The sequence below is a fragment of the Kogia breviceps genome, chromosome 17 (genome assembly GCF_026419965.1).
Source record: "Kogia breviceps isolate mKogBre1 chromosome 17, mKogBre1 haplotype 1, whole genome shotgun sequence".
Taxonomy (NCBI): domain Eukaryota; kingdom Metazoa; phylum Chordata; class Mammalia; order Artiodactyla; family Physeteridae; genus Kogia; species Kogia breviceps.
The window spans coordinates 34,001,701-34,025,393 of record NC_081326.1 but is presented as its reverse complement, the minus strand read 5'-3'; the positions used below and the strand labels follow the sequence as shown (position 1 = coordinate 34,025,393).

Sequence of the window (23,693 nt, the reverse complement as noted above, 5' to 3'; positions counted from 1 at the left end):
GAGGCCACAACAGTGAGAGGCCCACGTACCACAAAAAAAAAAAAAAAAGAGAAAAAAAAAAAAACTGCCTTTCTCAGGGAAGCTGCCTCGCACATGGGTAACTTACAGACTCGAATACAGATCACTCAGGGAAATAAATTGCAGTATCAATGGAGGGGAAAAAAAAGTGCCTTATATAGAAAACTAATTTGTCATTTTCTTAGTGTCCAAAGTTTCCTTTTAGATTTTGATAAACAGGCAAAATTATTTTAACTAGCTGTAAGTGAAAGTGTGAAACTCTTGTTTAAGGATATTATTTGCCTTTTAATGGTTGAATACATGATGAAATAAACATCCTAAAGTTAACATTATTAAAGTTATCACAGTAATTGTCAATAATTAATTCTAATTAAAAGTAGAAATGATTCATTGGGAGACAATGTATATGTAGAATCACATTCTGTTAATAATCATAGATTAAGAATAGGCTGAGTTGGACTTAAACATAATGACATCTGGCTTGAGGAATGAGTCCACATAAGTGACTTTTTAAAAGCTGAACTAGTTATTTAAAAATTTAAAATATATACATCCTTAAAAATCTCTTTTTCGTGTTGCAAGATGTAGAGAATAAGAAAATCAGATAAACAAAAAGAACATAATTACCCAAAGTCCAACTACCCAGAGACAACTATTGGTAATAGTGTGTATAAAACAAGTTTTTAAAAGTGTACAAATAGTGTATATAGCATACCTATTTGTGCAAAATGATAGAAAGAGGCAACTTCTCAGTTCCTGGTTGTTGTTTTGTTTTTGTTTTTTTGACAGTACACTTCCTAGTTTTTAATACAGAAATCTTATAGAAAAAATAATATATACATATCTCAACACTTTTTAATAGAGAAAAATAACATATTTACATCACCCAAATTCAGTACAATTTCAACAAAACAATGCTTGGGAAAGCCTCAAGTTATACTGCAGACACAACTGGTAGGTTAAGAATCAAATGTACACGTTTTGGAAGGCTCACAAGTGTCAACAAAAGTCATCTGCTTCTCTGAAGTCAGTGCCTGAAGATGCCCTAGTCAGGTATACAAAGCAAAGGTTTGTTAGTAAGTCTATTATTGGTGATTAGTAGGTGATGTTTTAAGCAATTTTTATCCTAATATGATAGTATGTTACATATATAAACATTTTACTGTGGTTTATATATTATTTAGGAAATTGGGGGGCTGGGGGTTGACATGACACAAAATGCATTAGAATGATAAAAATAGGCACATGCTTAACATTCTCTTGCAGATTTTTAGGACTGTATTATTAATGTTAATAACATTACCATTAATGTGCAGGCATTAACATTAACTATACAGGTGTGTGAGACACCTGTATATGTAATTGTGCATACATAAACAATTTCTGGAAGCATATACCACACACTGGTATCACTGACCGTCTCTGGGAAGGGGACTATGTCACTGGGACAGGAATGCCAATTTTGAACCATATGCATATGTTAGCTATCAAAAATGAAATTATATAAGTACAATCAAATATAATGTGAAAAATATACTCATGACTTTGAATATAACTAGTTTTATCTATTTTCAGTAAAAGCAAACATGATTTAAGACTAAGATTCATAGTCTCTATCCATATTAAATGTGCAATGACTTATTAGGGGCTACTGAGATATGAGGAGATGTTCATATCTATAGTAGACTTAGACTGGTGGTCTTGAAATTCTAGTCAGGTATCCAGTGGCCCCTTTAAGGAGCTATTGGGCAAGAGCTGGTATGTCTCATTAAGGAGCACTCTGGGAGAAAGAAAAAAAGAGGAAGAAGAGAAGAAAAAAATTGCCCTGAGCACTTCTCACTTTTCTGCTTCTTTTTGCTGGCTGTTATCTGATTCGCAATCCATTGCTCTCAACTACAGTCGGCCCTCCAAATCCCAGGTTCTGCCTCCCTGGATTCAACCAACTGCAGATTGAAAACATTCAGGAAAAAGAAAAATTCAAGAAAGTTCCAAAAAAGCAAAACTTGAATTTACTGTGTGCCAGCAACTATTTACACAGCATTTACATTGTATTTAAATTATTTACACAGCATTTACATATTAGTATTAAGTACTATAAGTAATCTAGAGATAACTTAAAGTGCATGGGAGACTGTGCATAAGTTATATGCAAATGCTACGTACACTATTATACAAAAGGGACTTGAGCATCCTTGGATTTTGGTATTGGGGGTCTTGGAACCCATCCCCCATGGATACAGAGGCACAACTGTAGTACAACTTTCATTATCTCCACTGATCAGCTCCAAGTAGCTTTTTTTTCCCTTCCAGTTTTATTGAGATAAAATTAACATACAGCACTGTTTAAAGTGTACAGCATAATAATCTGACTTATATACATCATGATTACCACAATAATTTTAGTGAACACCTATCATCTCATATAGACACAAAATAAAAAACTTTTCCTAGAGATGAGAACTCTTAGGATTTATTCTCAACAACTTTCATGTATTACATACAGCAGTGTTAATCATGTTGAACATTATATCCCCAGTACTTATTTATCTTATAACTGGAAGTTTGTACCTTTTGACCACCTCCATTCAGTTCTCCCTTCCCCCGCCTCTGGTAACCACAAATCTGATCTCTTATTCCATGAGTTTATTATTTTTTAAATTATTATTACTATTATTATTGGCTGTACCGCACGGCTTGTGGGATCTTAGTTCCCCGACCAGGGACTGAACCCTGCTCCTTGGCAGTGAAAGCACCTAATCCTAACCACTGGATCACCAGGGAATTCCCAAGTTTGTTTATTTTTTGGTGTAGAATTGACCTACAACACTATGTTAGTTCCTGGTACACAACATGGCAATTCAAAATTTCCATACATTACAAAATGATCACCATGGTAAGTCTAGTCACCATCTGTTATCATACAAAGATAATACATTATTAATGACTATATTCTCCATGTTGTACATTTCACCCTGTGACTCATTTATTTTGTAACTGGAAGTTTATACCTCTCAATCTTCCTCAACTATTTCTTTCCTCTCCCCACTCCTCTCCTCTCTGGCAACCACCTGTTTGTTCTCTGTATCTATGAGTCTGTTTCTGTTTTGTTATGTTTGTTCATTTGGTTTTTCTAGATTCCACAGTAAGTGAAATCATATGGTATTTGTCTTTCTCTATCTGACTTATTTCACTTAGCATAATACCCCCTAGGTCCATCCATGTTGTTGCACATGACAAGATTTCATTCTGTTTTCATGACTGGGTAATATTTCATTACCCAGTCATGAAAATACACACACACACACACACACACACACACACACACACACACACACATCCTCTTTATCCATTCATCTATGGATGGGCTATTAGGCTGCTTCCATATTTTGGCTATTGTAAATAATGCTGCAATGAACACATGGGTGCATATATCTTTTCAAACTAGTTTTGTTTTCTTTGGATAAATACCGAGGAGTGGAATTACTGGATCATCTGGTAGTTCTTTTTTTTTTTTTTTTTTTTTTTTAATTTTTGGCTGTGTTGGGTCTTAGTTGAGGCACATGGGGTCTTCGTTGAGGTATGCAGGATCTTTTGTTGTGGTGCGTGGCCTCTTCATTGCAGCATGCAGGTTTTCTCTCTCCAGTTGTGGTACGTGGGCTCTAGGGTGTGTGGGCTCTGTAGTTTGCAAGCACACAGGCTCTCTAGTTGAGGTGCCCAAGTTCAGTAGTTGTGGCACGTGGGCTTAGTTGTCTTGTGGCATGTGGGATTAGTTCCCTGACCAGGGGTCAAACCCATGTCCCCTGCACTGTAAGGTGGATTCTTTACCACTAGACCACCAGGGAAGTTCCTATTTTTAATTTTTTGAGGAACCTCCATACTGGTTTCCACAGTGGTTGTACCAATTTACATTCTTACGAACAGTGCACAAGGGTTCCCTTTTGTCCATCCAGGTGATCTCCCAGATGCTACTTGAGCAAACAAATGAAATCCTCCCTGTAGGAGCAAAGATTAAACTTCCTTCCTGTTCAATGATTTTTGGAAGTGTCCTGTTTAATCCTAGTTCTGGATTTGTCTAGCTCCAGCTCAGTATAGGGACACTGTTAGGTCATGAGGGAAACTCTCAGAGTCCCTGACCATATGCAGATTTTTGGAAGCATGTGTTCTAATTGTTCTGATGTTCTAATTGCTCTGACTTATATCACAAGTCCAAAGCTAGGCTTCTATTCTCATGTGTATTAATCTCAAGATACAGGATCTTCCCATTTAGGAAAAGAATAATGAATGAAATGATTCCTGGCCACCTTTCAGCCTGCTCATCCTTATGCCAAACGCTTCATCCTCCAAATATTTCCAAAAAAAGCCTATTTGAACTCTTTTTTGCTTTTATAACACCCTCCTTAGCTTTGGTAATCAGGCATCCACTCTTTGCCACATACCATATGTACTGGCTTATTATGGAAGTCTAGTCCTGGCTGAAATAAACTGCATGGTTTGTGGCCATTGAGGGTGGGTTTGAACTAGTTTTCATATCAGCTACCTGATAAATCTGGTAGCCTGAAAAATCATGGCATCTATCATAGTCATGACTATTAAGGTTTATCAAGGCTTCATGTCGCTTCTCCTTGAGGACTCAGGACAGTCAAAAGCTGATTACTTTAACATGATTTATTTCCAAACCACCAACAGCTCTTCAAATGACAGAAAGTTATCAGAAGTCTTTCAACAGCCAGCCTGACACTCTGTCCTATAAGCTTTCCTAAGAACATTGTCTCTTAAGCAATTCTTCACTCTAATTTTTAAGCCACTCAACACAGGCTGTACCAAAACAGCTTGCTCCAAATCCTCAGCTGACTTCAGCTGAACACCCTGTTATTACTGAGAATAGGTTCCCTTATTGTCATCCTGTCAAGGAAGTACCAGGTGCATGTGTTACACTTAGGCAATGACGCAGTCCTCTTGTCACCCACACAAGCACCCTAATGCAGCTTAAGTTCCTATAAGATACCTCTATCAGTCTGCTTTTATCTTCCTCATTACAGTTCTGTCTGCTTCCTCATTTCTGCCTCACATCAGTTTGTATATCTCATGACTTTCCAAGTGAAAAATTTAAACTTTTAACGGTATGCAAAGTTCTGTGCTTGCAGACAACAATCCTTGCTCTTTAGGAACTTATATTTAGAAGGATACAGGAGACATATGACTTAATTACTGTGACGCCCATCAGCTGATTGTGTGATGTATCAGGAGTCCAGGCAAACCACAATAGAATTTCAGAGGAAGAGATCTCTGTCTGGGGCGGCAGAAGACTTCATGGTGGAGACAGCATCTGAGCTAAGATGTGAAGGTTGGCTAGGGTTTTAAACCACAACTAAAATGGAAGAGTTGACATTCCAGGAAGAAGAAATAGTCAAGTAAATGGAAGATCTGAAATTGTATGTTTAGAAAACAAACAGCAGCCCATTTCTGGCTGAAAACCAGAGTATATGAAAAATAGTAAATCTTGACATTTTGGGGTCAACTTGTGGCATGCTTTGATTTTCCAAATTATAGAACTGAATTAGTATGTAATAAAAATAAAATGGCAGAATTGGAGCAATGTTTTAGAGATGAATTTGATACTGAAATGCAGAGTCAGAAGGATGGAAAAATAGTTAAAAGATTACTGAAACTGTAGTAAAGCTCTTTTAGAAACAGAATTGTAAACTGAGTGCTGTAAGGAATTATAAGTTATGTGATGAATACTATGAAAAAATAGTATCAATGTATGACAACCAATTAGCTATTGTAGACCTAATGGATGACTTAGAAAGAAAAGGAATAACACACTCCTTTTTTGTATGCTATGCAGCATCTATCATTTTTCTTTGCATATAGTAGGTGTTCTATAAATATGGATTCAGATACTCTATTTTTAATATCTGATTTCAACATTCAGGATATTTCTGGGTAAGCCAGTCTCAATTTTGTTGCAGCTAATTTAAAATGCTGGATTTATAACTAGTAGAAATTGAAGTGCACTACAATACCATTGCTATATTATCATTGAAATTCTTAGATAATTTATTACAAGTTTCACAGGGTATACATCATAAATTTTAATCCTTACATTTTATCTGCAAGAGTAATACATACTTGTAACAAATTCACAGAATATAAGAGCATATGAAATAAAGGAAGCAAATTCCAACGCCCCTGGAAACCCGGCAGGTAACAACATGAGTCAAGTCTGACATGGAGAGGGCACATACCTTTTAAAGGGGGCAGCGTTTATCCAGCTCAAGCCAATTGTTGCCAGGCAGGAATACGGGTCCTGGGTTTCCAAATCTTCTTATTTTAAGAGAGCTGGAAGTCCAGGTTTTTTCATGAATTCTTTTGATTTTTAAAACATTCTCTCTGTAAAAAATACATCTGGTAGTTGAATCAAGCTGGCAGGTCACCAGTTTGCAGTCTCTGATATGAAGTAAAAAAGTGAAAGTCTTTATGCTTTAGCCTCATTTCATAAAAATGTGCATTGCTGACAATTTGATGTACTATGATGATTATGTCTATTAGTCTATAAATTGGTTTTTGAAATTAACAATAGATTGAGGACATTTTATATGCCAGCCTGTGGAGATGCTCTTCTACTTCATCTCTTCCATCTTCTTCTCTAGGCTCAGTTTTTCATTGTTGGAATTACATAATTAAATTACCTATTTCTACCACTTAAGGGAAATTTATATTATTTCCCTTTTTAAAAGTTACCATTGGTAACAGATGGACAGCTTTACAGAGGTATCATTCTTCTCTTGTGCTAACATGGATTCCGTGATGTGGTGTTGCTGGGTGAGTGAAAAGGCACATGCATTTGAGATTTTAATAGATATTTCCAAATAGCACTCCAAAGATACCTGGAGTGTTGGAGAGTGCTAGGTTTCTCATCTCTTGTAAACACCAGATAGAATCTTAGACATTTTTCTCAGCCTGATTAGAAATGTTGTATTTGATTATTTTTTTTACTGGTGAGGTCGAGTACCTTTCTCTACACTAATTGGTTATTTGTAGTCTTCAATAAATTGCTTGCTCATAGTTTTTGCTCATTTGTCTACTCATGTTGTTTGCCTTGGTTACTGATTTGAGCTTAGTATTTTCTACCATCCTGTTTGCTCTTAGCTATAGTTCATGTAGTTTACCTTTGGCCTTTCTGCCTTTCACTGTATGGAAATGTTAATTTTTTAATATAATCAGATAAGATCAGCACATCACCAAATATTTCCTATGTGGCTTCTGAGTTCTAGGTCATACTTGGAAATGCCATTTTCTCTTCAAGATTATAAAAGTATTCACCCATATTTTCTTGTACAGTAATATATATAATATACATAATATGCTTATATACATATTAAATACTACTATATTGAATTTAGATATTTAATCCATAAGAAATTTATTTTTCTAAATGGTTGGGGTAGGGATCTACCTGGTTTCCTTCAAATGGTCCAACTGTCCAAATATCATTTGTTTGGGTAACTGGACCAGCTGTTTTTAAGTGTCACCTTTGTTATATATGATTTCCCATACATAAGTTTGTTTTTGTTCTCTCTATTCTCTGCTACTATTTATCTATTCTAGTACTAGTACCAGATTTTTAAATGTCCATAGCATTATACTACATTCTCATATCCAGTAGGAAGCTCCTTTTTAAAAAATTTCTTGACTATGCCGAATTATTACTCTGCAGTTAAACATCATTTGACAGTGACTTTTCTGGTTTGGTAATATATCATGTATTACTATTAATCCAAGACTTCTACAATGTTACTTGAAAAAGTTTGAGTTTATTCCTAGATATTTTATAATCGGAGTTGTTGGTGAATGAGTTTTTGCTTTTTTTTTTATATAACTCATTACTTGGATACAGTTGTCATATAAGAGGTCTATTGTTATTTATAGTATCTTTGGGGGGACCATCTTATCTAACTTAACTATTTCTAAGCAGATGATTTTAGTCCCCTGTCCTGTATGATGTTGAGGAGAAAGTGATCAGTGAGTTGAGCTGCCACAGAAGAAGGCTGAGATTTTGGCAGCCTAGTATGTGTTTCTAAAAGTCTGGAAACTCTCAGGACTAGGTAGTGTTGATAATATACATTCTAAAAGAAATTAACTACTAGCTGAAAATAAATTAAGATGTTAGCACTCTCAAATAGACAGTGACACTCAATTTAAAGTTCTAAAGAAAACTGTTATGAATGATTATGCTCAGAGGCATTGGTCTGAAATATTTGCACAATGATTCAGCACTTTATTAAGGTGAAATTTTAAAAAACTGATCACCAACTTGAATCAATAAGCATATGTTTTATGAATGGACTTACACTGAAAGGTAAAAAAATCAAGTTCTTTTATAAGTGAATCTGACAAATATTTCCTGTAGCAATAGCAACCATTTAAATTTTACAGAGCTTTGTAGTTTACATGCAATCATTTAATCCGCAGAAAAATTCTATGAGATGGAAAACAAGGCTCTCGTGTTATCCTCACTTTCTCAATGAAGAAACTGAGGTTTAATGAGGTTATATGAGTTGTCCAAATTTATATAACTCTTAAGTGGTAAAGTCAGGGTTTCGATGCAGATCCCCTGAAGCTTATATCAATATGCATTGCAATCCACACTGCTGCTTTCAAAAAGATCGAGCATACTGTAAAATGACATATGAAATATCCTGATTATCTTGTCTTTGATCCTTGATTACATGGTTGTGCAATCACACATGCAATTTGTGTGACCCCTATCTGACATTAACATTGCATGGGTACACCAAATTCTCCACCATGCAAGTCTGAATACTGCCTTTCTGCCATGGCCAATGAGAGATTTCATTAAAGCCCTCCAATGTTTTTTTGATATCCATATTGACTTTATGCTAAGCAACTGTGTTCTATATAATAATCAATTACAACATAATTCCAAAAGAAGATTTTTAGTATTTACAATCCTAAATTCAATGAGCTCTCTACTCTGCCACTGGCATGACAACTTAATGTTCACAAGGATTTGACATTTTTGAGCTTTAGAATCTAGAATATTTTAAAAAGCATTTCTGAACTTTCCATAACAATTTTTTTCTTCAAATTGTGAGGCTGTAGAACTCCTTGTATATTATTTTTCCTATGTCAAATGCCCTCTTCCCTGGTAGAGAAGGGCTGTGAGAAAAGAGGATGGAATATTAATGGATTAAATCTCAATGAATGTCCTACTGATGGCTGGGGAACATACTTTTAAAAATTCAGTTAATTATACACTGAAACTTTCAAAAAAATTGAGATTTGTTATGATTCTTACTTCTAAAATCCTCACTTCCTCTCTTTTCCATCCCTTTCCTGCCCCACCCTTGTCATATTACTTTTTCCTCAAATTCATCAGATCACCAGTGACTAACACATTTATTCTAAGCCACCTCTACATAGCAAAGTGCTGGATAGCAGGTATGAAAAAAAAAAATCCTTTCAAATATTTCTAGTTGAGGAATAATACAGATAAAAGACTATCTTAAGGATTAACTTCTGAGTTCTATTTTGTGTTGGCTCCTGTCAAGCTTCCATAATTTGAACTTTGAATAAAAAGACATATGACCTAAAAATTAGTTATCAAAATGAAGTTAAAAAAGTACCTTTCTGTGAAACTCTCATAAAGTTGTACTTAAACAAGGAGAAGTCAGTATAGCATATACTGTGTTCAACACTTTTTTCAGATTACATGCCAGGGTTTAACAGAGCAAACTGTCAATCCAAATTATGGCTAGATGAAAAACCTCTCTCTAAACCAGTGACTGTAGTGAAGACAAGGAATATCACATAACAATGTTTTCTCTTAAATAAAAAAGCCTATACATAGTGTTCTAATCAAAGCAATCCTTGTTTCATGCTTACAACTGAACTCCTTATAAAATGGAGATATGTTATCATAGCATTATATATGTAGCACCTCAGGGAAAATACTGTCAATGTAATAAACTTATGTAGAAATACATAAAACATTCACAAGTCTTTCCATATAATATTCTAGCATATGTTTAATAATTTTCTCACTTATTTCTATGAGTTGTTTACTGTTTACTTGGCTAAAGAGTAAGATATTACCATAATGAGTCAGAATAGTACTAAACAGAAAATTCTCTAAAGGTTTAGTTTCTTAGCATAACTTATTGCCTGCTAATAAATGTTTAATGAGAACGCTCAGGTTGCCTGAGTGCAAGTGATGTTAGTTATGTACCAAAAAAGTTTTAATTAAATATTAATTTTGATGTGAAGACATACCCCCTATATTCTCCACCAATAAAATAGGGCAAGTAGCCTCTGCAACAGTTAGAATTTTTCTTTATTTTAGAGAAGAGGAAGTTGCTCAAAATATTAATTCCTGAAATATATTGGCATTTTCTATGTGCAGGAACTATGCTAACAATCTAACAGGATAGAAAATGGGTATTTACACCCATTTTTCAGCTAAGAAACCTGAAGTTGTGAAAGTCACTTGTTATAAATGGTAGGGACAGGATTCAGTCCAGGTCTGCTTAAATTTAAAACCTGAAGCTTCAACTAGACATACAGCTACAGAAGAGCACAGGGAATATCTGGCTTCCCCTGAAACTATTCTTCAAAAGAATATGCTTTCTTCTTTTTAGGAAGAAAATTAGAACATTATGTTGATACAATGGTTATGATTAGGATAGTGGCAGCAGCGTGAAAATAATGTCAGATTCTGGCAACAACCCTGCTTTAAATCACTACTATAGTACTTTCCAGGACGCTGAGTACTTCAAGAGGACTTTTTTGTTTGGTTTGGTTTTATCTATTCACCCATTGCCTGATTATTTATTTCCTGGTTACCTTGTCTTCTAGCTTTAGAAATGACCTAGAAGTCAGACATCTTTTTTTTTTTTTTTTTTTTTTTTTTTTTTTTTTTTTGTGCAGTACGCGGGCCTCTCACTGTTGTGGCCTCTCCTGTTGCGGAGCACAGGCTCCGGACGCGCAGGCTCAGCGGCCATGGCTCACAGGCCCAGCCGCTCCGCGGCATGTGGGATCTTCCCGGACCGGGGCATGGACCCGTGTCCCCTGCATCAGCAGGCAGACTCTCAACCACTGCGCCACCAGGGAAGCCCGAGACATCATTTTTAAAAAAAACTTCTCTCAACCACTGCGCCACCAGGGAAGCCAGAGACATCATTTTTAAAAAAAAACTTCTCAGAGAGGAAATATGTGGTCCTCCTAGAATTCTTGGAAGGACTGGATTATCTTTCTTCTCCCACAATAATAATACTGTCTTCTTATGAAGAAAATGTCAGGAGGTCATAAAATAGTTACTTTTCCTGATAGTGGTGGTAAGTGCACCTAGATGTAGTCCTACTCTTTCACGTGCCCTAGTGACATATATTTTTAGGATATCTGGTAAGATTCAGTAGGTTAGAGAAGCTTACAAACAATCTTGGGGTATTGAGTTACAGCTTCAAGGAAAAGAGCATGAATGTATCCACTGAATCATCACTACCAGAAAAAGACTTCAGAATCTCTCATAGTTAGACTTTGATTCATTAGGTTTTCAATAGCAAAGACTTTCTTCACAAAAGTAGACAATAGACAGCTTGGTCAGGAATTAAATATGATCCTGGACTTCACAAAGTTTGCTTATGACATTGGACAATGCTACAGTCTATTCAATGAAACGTCCCAGGCCTGAATCTGTGTTGGGACAGGTCATTTGCAACTAAAATATTTACCCCACATCATCTGGGTCTATTATGGGTTGAACTATGTCCCCTGCAAATTTATATGTTGAAGATCTAACCTCCAGTAACCTCAGAATGTGACCTTATTTAGAAACAGTCATTGCACATGTAATTAATTAAGATATATTGAAGTAAGGCAGGCTTCTAATCCAACACGAACTCGTGTCCTTGTAAAAATGGGAAAATTGGACACAGAGACATGCACACAAAGGTAATACCACGTGAACATGAAGACAGATAGAGGTGATATATCTAAAAGAAATGCCAGATTTCCTGCAAACCACCAGAAGCTAGAAGAGACACATGAAGATTATCCCTCATAGCCTTCATAAGAAACCAATCCTGCCAATATCCTTGATATCAGACTTCTGACAATAAATTTTTGTTTGCGCAGCCTAGTTTGTGGTGCTTTATTATGACAGCCCTAGCAAACTAATACATGGTCCTTCAAGAAAGATCTTCATTGATTTAGGATGAAATATATGCCTCTATGCCTTCAGAGGGTTGATATGAAAAATGTTCGGTTTAAATAATCCTTTATGTTTTATAAAGCTATTGTTAAGATAGCGACACACTATGATAAAGACTATTATAATAAATTCCCATGTGGATTTAGTTGCAAGAAAAGTTTTGCCTTAGTAGGCTTTTATGTTTTCCTTTTTAATAGTGCCTCAATGTGCTTCTCTTCTTACTCTAGCACCCAGAAAGCTTGGAACCAAGTGTATTGCCCCAAAACTGAACACGTATAACTGAAAACATCTACTCCTGAAATGAAAACATTTGCAAAACATCCTTTAGATGTTTTCTCTTGTTGTATCCTTACTTGCCTGATCTGAATGTAACTCTTAAGTAGTTTCAAAGCCTTTCAGAAAAGAAAAATCAATTTTTAAACAAAATGATAGTATATGCCCTCTAGAAGTTAGTCATAATTTGCGATAGTGTCAGAAAAATTAGAATTACTAGGTGGAGAACAGTGTTTGGGTAGTCGAGTACTGAATAGCTATTAATTCGGAAAAAAAGTGTTGGGGTGGGGGGGTATGGGCACAGAATCATCCCTTTGAGATCCAGGAAAACTCTGATACAAGAGAAAGCATCAAAGACACAAAGACATTCCCATCAATAACATTACTTTCTGTGATTGGTTCATGATGTCTAGAAAAGGTTCACCTTTTTTGTGTGTAAAAACTGAAACAAGCAGAGATAGTATATTAATGTCCTAGGAAGAAACAGAAAACAGTTAAGAGGAGGACTGATGGTGGCAAAAGCCTAAGCAGGGAAGTTGAATGATAATTGTGGCAGCAGAGCTGCAAGTAAGCAGGCGCCTTGATGTCCAAATGAAGCAAGTCAGTGAGTCAATACCAAATATCAATGAGGTCTGAGTCTGGTGATACAAACTGCTGCTTGCATCCCTGCACTGAAGCCCATTAAGCCAAAGACACAAGAAGTCCAGAAATACAGAGCATCGACAGTGATGCCATAGAACATGTGTGTAGAGAGCACAGCATGAAATTCAAGAATTCACCTGAGCCTTAGTAATTCTCCAGATGATGCACAGCAGTGTGCCAGGGCACATCAACCAACATATCCAAGCAGCTGGCAAAGTAGGTGGATGTTTACAGTCACTGCATGCAGCTCAATGTTCATAAGCTGTGTCATAGCTCCATGTCATACCCCCTCTCCCTCAGCTACTACTGCATCTGTACCTAGGGCTCCATGAGCAGCCATGAGTTCCAGGCACTCAGATAATTTATGATCTCATGTCATGTTCACAATAACAGTATGAAATCGATTTTTTAAAAAAACCTTGCTTTAAGGTAAGGAAACAGAGGATCCGAAAAGTTAAGTAATTTGTTCAAGGTAACCCAGCTGATGAATGACAGAATGGTATTCAAACTTAGGTCTGTTGGAATTTCAAGTGTTCCTACTCAGCTTTTCCAAAGAATCATTGCTATTGCTAACTCAATCATTATCACTGCCCAGTTCGGAAATCTCCAGATCAATATGGTTATTTTTCTTCTTTAGGAGAGTATTTCTGGCTTTTCACAAAATGTCTTGCCCCCTTTACAGCCATCCTTGTCATTTCATTAATGTCACTTATTCTTTCCCTCCATAGTGCTGTTGATGGCAGCTTATCTCTGGATACAAGGTCTTTTAGGAGAGGGTGGATAGTTGTGTCTACTTGGAATCACCTGTAAGTATGCCTTCTGATTTCTTCTCAGCATCTCAGAATGACTGATTTTGTCCCTAGTGTGACCCAGTTATCTTGCCCCTTTACAAGGCTGAAGATCTGGAGTCAAAGCAATTTAAGGTCTGAATTTGCTATGACAAGAGGGTCTTACCATCTGTGGGGCATATGGATCTGGCCACCACACCATGCCTTCTTCCATTTAGCTTACATTATAGTATTTAAGTCAAGCAACTTAAATTGACACTCATTGTAGTAGCCTGAATAATGACCAATTATGTCCATTTCCTAATCCCTGAGACTGTGAATGTTACCTTACACAGTAAAAGGGACTTTGCAGTTATGATCAAGGATTTTGACATAGATTCTCCTGGATTATCTGGGTGGGTCATAAATATTATTACAACTGTCTTTAAAAAAGACAGAGGGAGATTTGACTGCAAAGGATCAGGTGATGTGATGGATCTGATGATGCTATGAAGCTCTAGCAATAGGGAAGACAAGCAAAGGGATTCTTCCACCCAGAGCTTCCAAAAGGGAATACAGCCCTGTTTACATGTTGACTTTAGCCCAGTGAAACCAAATTTCAGACTTCTAACTTCCAGAATTCTAAGTAAATATATGTTGTTTTAAGCACCAAGTGTGTGTTAATTCATTATAGCAAACATAAGGAACCAATGAACACATATTTTTAACCTTAAATGGAATGGGCCCCAAATACTTGAAATGTTACTATCTTCTTTATCAATGTCTTTCAGAAAATAACTCCCTTAGAGATTCCACTCAGTTTTACTAATAAGGGGCTGGAAGCCCAGTAATGTAACTTCAAAAAAATATGCAACCCTTCTTTTCAAGAAATGTGTTAATTAATGTGGGCCACAAACTTTGCCTTTTAATATTCTTTGTTCAGTTGGCATAATACAGCTGGGGATCCTATGTTTAAAAGAAATAGAAGGAAGAGTTCTTGAGTGTCCTTGACTATGCCCCCTCCTCCCTCCACTTACCTTTTAGTGCTGAGGGTCAGGCTGCAGAATGCAAATTTATTTTGTAGATTAGATCTTATTTCTTGTACACCAGGTCTCAGTAGCTGCTTATTTCTAGTATCTGGGTGAAATAAGTCTAGAAAATGCCAAATAACCCTATGCAAAGGTGAAAGAAATGAAAAATTATCAAAGAATGTCAAATAAATATGCACACTTATTATAGTTATTTTTGTGTTTACCATGTAAAACTGTTAGAATATTACAACCCTTTCTGATGTACCTTTCTGTGGCTCATAGGAATTTATGTTCATAACTTCTTATTCTACATAGACAACATGAAAGACCTTTGGATTCAGCTACTTTCCTTTTCAAATTTCACTCTCAAAAAGTGAAGCTAATGATCATGAATTGGCACAGTGTATATTTTAGACAGATTCTTAGGCTCATGACCCAGTTCTGCTACTGCTCAGATTTCTGACTCCTGCCTGGAGCTCATCCAAAAGCACCTGAAAGCCCCTTTTTAATTAACCATGGTGATTTCAGGGTCCCATGGATCTGGTTCATCTCAGCAAGGCTAATAATTCATTGAACAACATACCCAGGAAAAGAAAACTTAAAGATGTTTTCTGGCTTTATTTAAAATGACTTAGAGCGAGATGCTATTTTGTTCTTTGTGACAAGTGTTCCTGTTTTAAACACACAGTACTCCAGTAAGTCTTCCAATTTTGACCAGGAGTTGCTTTGTGTAATTCAGAAATTACTGATTGAAAATCCTTTAAATCCTTTTAAGTTTCTTCCTCAATATTTCAAATAGGTGAAGATTTACTGTTACCTAAAGCTTTCTAATAGGAACATTTTGATTTAAATGGGATTTTGGTCATATTTGAAGCTACCAGTTAAAAACCACTGGACTTCCCTGGCTGTCCAGGGAGTAAGACTCTGTGCTTCCAGTGCAGGGGTGATGGGTTTGATCCCTGGTTGAGGAACTAAGATCCTGCATGGAAATATAGAAATACTATGGAGCAAAAGACAAGAGGCTTGCCTAGTGGGCAGAGAAGTTGGGCAAACTTGGGGTACAGGGCAAATGCTTGGGCTAGAAGCATTTGGGAACAATTAGGGAAAGAAACTGAAAAAAAAAAAAAGGATAGAAGCACAAGGTCATAAGAGGCAAGAGGGCTCAAGGGAGGTTAAACTGTAACAGAGGAAAGGGGTGTTCATGAACTTAGAAAAGGGAAAAGTGGGACTAAGTGCTAATTTGTTAAATTTGGAAATGGAAATTGAGGGATGTCAAATGGCATCTATTGTTTCAATGAGTAAGACAGGAGACTAGAGTTCAAAGAGGGGAAATGTTCAGGATAATATTTGTGAATATGATAGAAAGTCAATTAATGGCTGAAAAAATTGTTGAGTGGAATGAAGGCTGGGGTGAGACTGCATATCTTACAAGTCTGTAATAGAACAATCAGCTAGGCTATGCTTTGCAAATTCAGGTACCCTTGGGTCTATCAGCTGTGTGCCTAGAATAAACAAAGCTGTAGGAATAACAGAACATCTTCCTCTAGTATCAGTTTTACTTGAAACATCTGAATGAAATTTTAAGTGCTTAATTGAATGTTTTAAAAATATTTTAATATATATAGAATGATAAACAGGGTAAATTTTTTAAGATAAATGGGAAACTTCAAACAAATTAAGTGCTTGTGGTAAGCTGTTCTTGATTATAACCCCCAACACTCTCAGGACTGCTACATGTATCTGTTCACTTTCTTCTACCCTTGGAGGAATGTCTACAGATAAGTTTCAGATAGTAGGAGGCTGTAGACAATGTGAGCAGGAGCAGAGAAAGCAAGAGGGCTGATTTCTCCCTGGGATTGGCAAGGGCTGGAGGCCAATGAGGTGAGGAATTATAAGGTGCTTGTGTAAGGCATTAAAGGTGGCCTTTTACTCCATAGGATTAAGTGATTCTCCCAATCTGTCTGACATAGATATTATATTTATCTGTTTTACAGATTTGGAAACTAAACCTCAGAGTGGTAAACCATTTGCCTAAGACATAGTTGATAAGTAACAAGGGAACTGAGTGTGGTCAGAAAGGCTCTGATGGCTTAGGAGACCAAGAGGCAACAGAGGGACTACAGGTCTTGATGACTGTAAAGACAGGGTCAGCAGGGGGCAAGGCCTAGGCAAGGTAGAAAGACATCAAAGGGAGGCACTGTATTTATTGGTTGTTTGAAACCAAAAAGTCATGGTTTAGATTTAACAAAACTCTGTAAGCACCATTCAAAAAAATCAAATCAGTCTTATACCTCCCACCAGCTATTTAAGGTGGGTGTTCCTCTGCCTCATTTTTATTTCCTGGAGGACAGAAACTGCAATAAGACTGAAATTTCCTTCTGTTATGCAACAATCACAAATTAAGAAAATGGAGTAAACTACATTGGATTAGTAAGCAGTGAAGTTTTTCTCCACACCATGTATTTTGGGAAAAGCACAATCTCTAGCAAATTGTATCTTCTTGCTTCTCTTTAATAACATACCTATAGTATGCCAAAGATTTGGGACCTATGAGAGCTTCCGTTTCTCCCAGTTACACATCATTGTGTTGCCTGTGGTCAGGCTCCCTCATTACTTTAAAAGACTTTTTCCACATTAAGAGCAACGTTTTCAATCTCTTGGGGATTTCAAATTATTATTTTTGTTACTGTTCATTTAATATGTATTTCTTGAGCACAAGCTGCATTTTAAACATTGTGCTATTTGGGGGGTAGGGGGCAGTGGAGGGAGGCACCAAGAGACTTGTTTACAACCCAGGACTCATCTTTAACTGCTACCTAGTTTACCTACAAATCAGACTTAAACCTGTTTTCTAATAGATGGAAATCCTAAATTATCAATAGTAAGGTCAAATAAAGGAGCTTGCAGTAGGCCTGGTTGGTCCATTTTGGAACCTGGTGTTTCCAGAGAAGCAGGATTCCGGAGAGTTAAGAGTCAGACAGAGGACTTGGGGGACTAGGTATGAGGTAAAATCATTGTGTGCAGCAGAGCTGGAAGGTCACAATTAAATTCCCACAAATTAGGGAGGTTAAAGATGCACTTGGTGTGCTATAAGATGCATTCATGAGCTGTGCGCCAGACAGGTGAGAATCAGCCAGGGCAGCTCCATCCTTACCCATGATTCCCTTCTTCAGTTCAACCCATCAGTAGTAGCAGTTACAGATTAAAAATAGCAACAGTAGCTCTATGTTGGCTAATCCTACTCCAGAGAGGCCACTATGTCTACATACATTAAATGACTTTACCAAAAAATGTCCCTCTGAAATGATGGACAGGAAATGAAATTTCCTGGCAAAGGAAGTGGTGAATGCTGATTAGAAGACACTGTCTTTCATGAACTCAGTAGAGTAGACTTCTCTATTAAAAACAAGAAGCAATCCTATTGCTTTGTCTGGGAACCAATATTTCCAGATTCTTTTGATATATTTGTCTAAACAGTGGAGGCTGAGTGGAGAAATGTTACTGATTTTCAGATTAGACAAGTTAATTGTTATTACACAATCGACTAACTTAACAAGTATGTATCGGAGTTGACCAGAAGTACCTCACCTCATGCAAATCAGTTTCCCAATTAAAATAATTTCTGAGGGGCTTCCCTGGTGGCGCAGTGGTTGAGAATCCGCCTGCCGATGCAGGGGACGCGGGTTCGTGCCCTGGTCCGGGAAGATCCCACATGCCGCGGAGCGGGTGGGCCCGTGAGCCATGGCCGCTGAGCCTGCACGTCCGGAGCCTGTGCTTCGCAACGGGAGAGGCCACAACAGTGAGAGGCCCGCATATCACACACACAAAAAATAATAATAATAATAATTTCTGAGATCACAACATTTTATTTAAGGTAAATGGACTAGCTTTTACTGTAAAATACCAAAATCATAATTGAGACTAGGAAATGTGAATGATCCATAAAGTATTTTGAAAGCCAAGTAGGTAAAAATCCAAAAATTTAATCATTCAAGAGCAGTAATGCAGAAATGTCATGAAGAACATAAATATCGAATTCACAAAATACCATCTGACAGACATTTCAGGTGAATGGTAGCAGTGTGAGTCCAATAACAAGAACAAGAAACAATTATAAAATCCAGGGGGCCCTCCAGTCCTTTCCATTAGACATTTACATGACAAGTCTGAAGATGTCTTAATAGGAAGTTTGGAGATTTTATCAGAATGATTTTTTCCTTCACAGATTCTAAGGAATGAGACATGTATGCCATAGGTGTAGATATTGAGATTAAATATCCTCCATAGGATTGAGCAACATTCATTAAACATTCTGGTGTGCAAACTATGTTCTAAGTATTGGGATAACGCTGAAAAATCTACTTAAGCTATTTTTTAATCTTTAAGTGGAAAAAAGAGGTGTGGGGACAGAGGCAGTGTGAAAACGGCACTAAGAGGGATATGCTGGGAACATACTAAAAAATCAAAATGGGTTCTGAAAACTTGAGCAAATTTAATAACTATGCTTAGGAGAGGCAATTTAGAAATCGTGATTATAGGAGCCCCTGTATTGTGTGAGGTGCCATTGCATGAGCAAGGATGGTGTGAAAAGGGACATCCCAGGCTGCCACCATGGCTGACCTGGGTGGATAATGGAGGATCAGTAAATATTTCCTACAAATCTTCCTATTAGATTGCCAGTTGTGGTAACATATTTGTAATTTTTGAAAAACAATTAGGTCAGGAAAAGATTTCTAGAGTTTCTGAAGGTTTTGGGGTTGAGGAGGAGTGCTACCATGACCAAGATGGGGGCTCTGAAGCCCACCCCTCTCCCCTCCCAGCCTTGTGTCAGCACTGGTGGTTTTGGTGAAGATTAAAGGAGAAGCACATACAGAGCATCTGCATTCTACCTGGTACAAATAAGAGCTATCCTGATCACCAACATCTTTTTCATCATCACTCATAAAATGCTAGGATATATATGAGACGAACGGTGAAAACTCAACATTTAAACAAAGAATTTAAAATAAAGAGAAGAGTTACAAAAACAACAAGACCAGAATGAGTAGCCAACTCTCAAGAGCCAGGTTCCAGTGAAGAGTACACATGCCAAGGGCAAGGGCTCCCAGCCTTCCCTGTCAGCAGGCAAGTTCGGGGGAAAGTAGACTAGAGCACATTTCTCAAAGGGTGCCCACTACATTCACCTGAGGTGTTCTGTTGGAAAGGTGGACGTCTCCAAATCACTTCCAGGCACCCCGACTCAGGAGTGCAACAAAGCACAAATGGGAAAGGAGCCACTGTCAGCAGGGGCGATTCATGGGGATGTCAGGACTCACTTGTTGCTCTCAAACTACTCAGCTTCGCAGACCTCTGAGTTTTCCTGAACTTCTCTGTTGCTCTGGTAGTATGAGAACACGTTTCCCAAGGGAAAGGCCTTGTGGAGGGATTGCTTCTTCTCCATGGCATGGAGATCTCCTGTCCATCTTCGCCCTGTGGGAGAAGGCTGTGGCAGAGGCCCCTGGCCTGGGGGTTCAGTTCCTGGGAATCCCACTCAAGCCCATGCCAGGGTGGTCTGGCAGGCAGTCCCTACCTCATTGACGTGCAGGGCCACAAGCTCAGTGGAACCATTGCTGGCAGTTGGCACCACCTTCACGAAGCTCACTTTGCTGGAGTCCTACTCCTTTGAGAGGTAAAGTGCTGCTGCTGAACCCTTCTCAAGCCCAGCTCCATGGTCCCCAATGGGGAGGCTGCTGGGGCTGCAGCTCTTGAGACATGTTCTGGGCTCTAGGTGCTGGCTTGGTCACTCCCCAGTCTGTCACTGGCCCAAGGGGCAGCACCTCACCATGCCTCTGGTCCAGCTTATATCATAAAAGCTGGGGTCACAAATAATACCCAATGCCCAGAGCTCTGCTGATGACATGAACTCAAACAGGAAGAAAAATACCTGGCATGAGGTTCACTCTCAATCCACATGAGCCCTGTCACAGGCCACCTGGCCTGCTGCCTCTTCCCCCCAACCCATCACTATTCTTCCTTATGTCCTTAAGTAATGACAGACAATGAGACTTGAGGATTGTTCTTAACTCAGCTAAGGGGCTTGGCATGTTCTGTTTCCTCCACCTGGAACAGTCACACAGTTGGCTTCAGGCCTTTGCTCAAAGGTCACCTTCTCAGGAAGCTGTCCCTGGATGCTTCATCTAAAGTTCCCTCACAACATTCCTATCCTTGTCCTGATTTTCTCTCTTTAGCATTGACTGCTGACTATGAGTTCTTTCTTCCCCACTAACACCATAAAAGCCATGGGTTTGTCTGTTCTGTTCACTGCTATTTCCCAAGCACCTAAGAAATGGAGGCACTGAATGGAGCTCAATTAGTGCTCCCTCAATCCTGTGAGATGCATCCATCCCACCCTCTGCTGCCATGGGTGTTTGGGGGATGGGGGTGGGAGAGGAGGCACAGCCCTGATTCTTAGAAATAAGACCCTGCCCCTCTGAGAGTTCATGGGCCACCAAAGCAAGCAGAAAATAATGAAAATAGCCAAATTTACAAACTCTGGTAACCTATGAAAGAAAAGTGCAAAGCACTACATGGGGCCAGCCCCATGTATTCAGCCCTTTGCAGAATAATCACAATGGTCCTCTGAGGTAAGTGTTACATTTCTCACTAAGGACCCCGGCTAAGATCCCTGATGCAAACCCAGATCTTCCTGTCCTAACCTCACAGCTGATTAGCTCTTCTCTGTTCTTCATCCTTGGAGAGAAGGTTAACAGTCATACTTTTTAGTTGCAGGCCAACAGGCAGCCCCCCCACCCCACAACTCCCCTCCATTCTTTTGTCCCTCGCTGGGGTCTTTCATTGTACTGACTTGAAGCCACCAAGCCCAGAAGTTTGAGCCCCTGCCCAGGGATAAGGCTTGTTGGGATAAGGGAGATTTCACTCTCTCTGAAGAGAAAGAGGATTCAGTCCACTTTTGAGGGGGTGAGGGATTCCTGTCTCTTTCTGCAGCCCTTGGTGCTGTTTCCTTTCCCTCTTCTTTCCCAAGATGCCTGGGATCTGAGGGGAGGCTGACTAAAGGCTGAACTCAGTGCCCATGGCTCCAAAACTGCTTGTGTCATCTGAGGCAGACCCAGACGGCCTGATATCAACTGCTGACCCAAGGCAGCTCTTACCCATCCATATTTCAGGGCTAAGGGTCACATGCACTATCTTGCTGTTGTATCCTGATGGCAGTCTTAACTAAATCACTCTCGTCTTGCAAAAAGGCATGAAGACCAAGGAGTTAAGTCACTTGCTCACAAATAGCTCCTGCTCCTCCTAAACGCTGCCTTCACTGCATTTCAAACTAGCATTGGTCCACACAGGGTGGGGGAATGAAAGGGTGAGCCTCTGAGCATTGTACAATAGGACTAATGCTCATTTCTCAAACCAAGTTTCATAGATAGGGAAACCTACCCTGCAGGTCTAGCCTCACAATTTGAAAAGCAAGATAGGAGTTAAGACTACAAAGAAGACAGGACCGCTTCCAGGAAAAACCGAGTACCCGCTAATATGGGACCTAGCATTAACAAATCCTATCAAACAGCAACATATACCGGGCCCAGCGCTAAACTATCGAATCTAAATGACCACACCAGGAAGGAATTCCAGAGAAGGTAAGTAACCGGCGCCAGGGTGGCACAGCAAGTCAGCAGTGGGGTCGGGATTTAGCCAGTGCAAAAGGGTGGCGAGCGCCGCTGGAGACCGAGGCCCAGCAAACGCGAGACCCAGGCAGGGTTGGGGACGGTCACAACGCAGTGGCAAATCCCGACTTGCTGGGGATTGGGCTCGTGCGCAAGCACTTACCGGGGTGCAGGAGAGCGCGCACTGCGCGTGCTCGTACCAATGCGCCAAGAGAACGGTGAGAGCGCGAAGCACATGGTGGCGAGCACGAGCAACGTGGCCTCGGGGACCTACGTCCAGCTGCCAGGCCCAGCAACCAGCGGCCGCAGCGCCCAGCCAGGCCAGGTAGAGCAGCCCTCGAATGGCAGCACCGCGAGGCGCCGCAGCAGCGCCAGGCACCGGTTCGGCCACAAGCCGGCGACCAACTCATTCATTGTGAGTGCAGGTCCAGCGGCAAGGAGCACGCGCGAGGCAGAGGGTACGCGGCTGCAACTTGGGCTTGGGCCAAGCCTAGGAAGACCGAGTCCCTCAAGACAGGCCGCTGCCCCCGGGCCCAGCCAACACCGCCCCCATCTTTCCCAGAGCCGCGCTGGTTTCCTCAGAGGCACCGCCTCACTTCTGACGTTTTACTTCCGCTGAGCCTTGGGCGCCACCAGAGCATCGCGGAATCAGAACAGCCAGGGACACGTAGTGGGCTGGATCCGGAAGTGGCTACTCAGGGCGACGCCATGACAGGTTGCTGCCGGAGAAAGAGGCTGGGCGCCGCCATGACAGAAAGGGCTTGAAAGGGCTAAAGGCGGCCTGTCTACCCTGCCACGCCGGACTGAGACCAGAAAAAACGAGGCAAGCCCGGGCGCCGTGACAACCTGAACCGGAAAAGAAGAGTCCTCCTCCGAGACTACACGGCACCGGCCTGTCTGGTTCACGAAGGACGGAACTTGTATACTTCGGAGGCAGGGCCTGTCAGGGAAAAGCCGGTGTTCAGGGGGCGGGGCTTGATATGGGGACGGGGCTTATCTCTCCGGCCGAAAGCCTCCGCCTTCAGGGTCCTGGGGAGCGCTTAGGGCTGCCAGGCTTAAAAAGCTAACACAG

The 23,693-nt window shown here is 39.6% G+C and overlaps 1 long non-coding RNA gene across 2 annotated transcripts; it reads right to left on the bottom strand.

Moving 5' to 3' along the window:
- Positions 1-855: 855 nt before the first annotated feature.
- LOC131744133 (uncharacterized) lies at positions 856-23,201 on the bottom strand. Of its 2 annotated transcripts, none has more exons than XR_010837368.1 (7): positions 22,785-23,201; positions 20,279-20,432; positions 18,552-18,732; positions 14,970-15,104; positions 6,267-6,411; positions 1,859-1,961; positions 856-1,063 (listed from the first exon to the last, which is right to left on the bottom strand). It is a non-coding gene; the product is annotated as an uncharacterized lncRNA (long non-coding RNA). The 2 variants fall into 2 exon arrangements; XR_010837367.1 differs by having other exon boundaries at positions 20,147-20,432; positions 22,785-23,200.
- Positions 23,202-23,693: the final 492 nt, after the last annotated feature.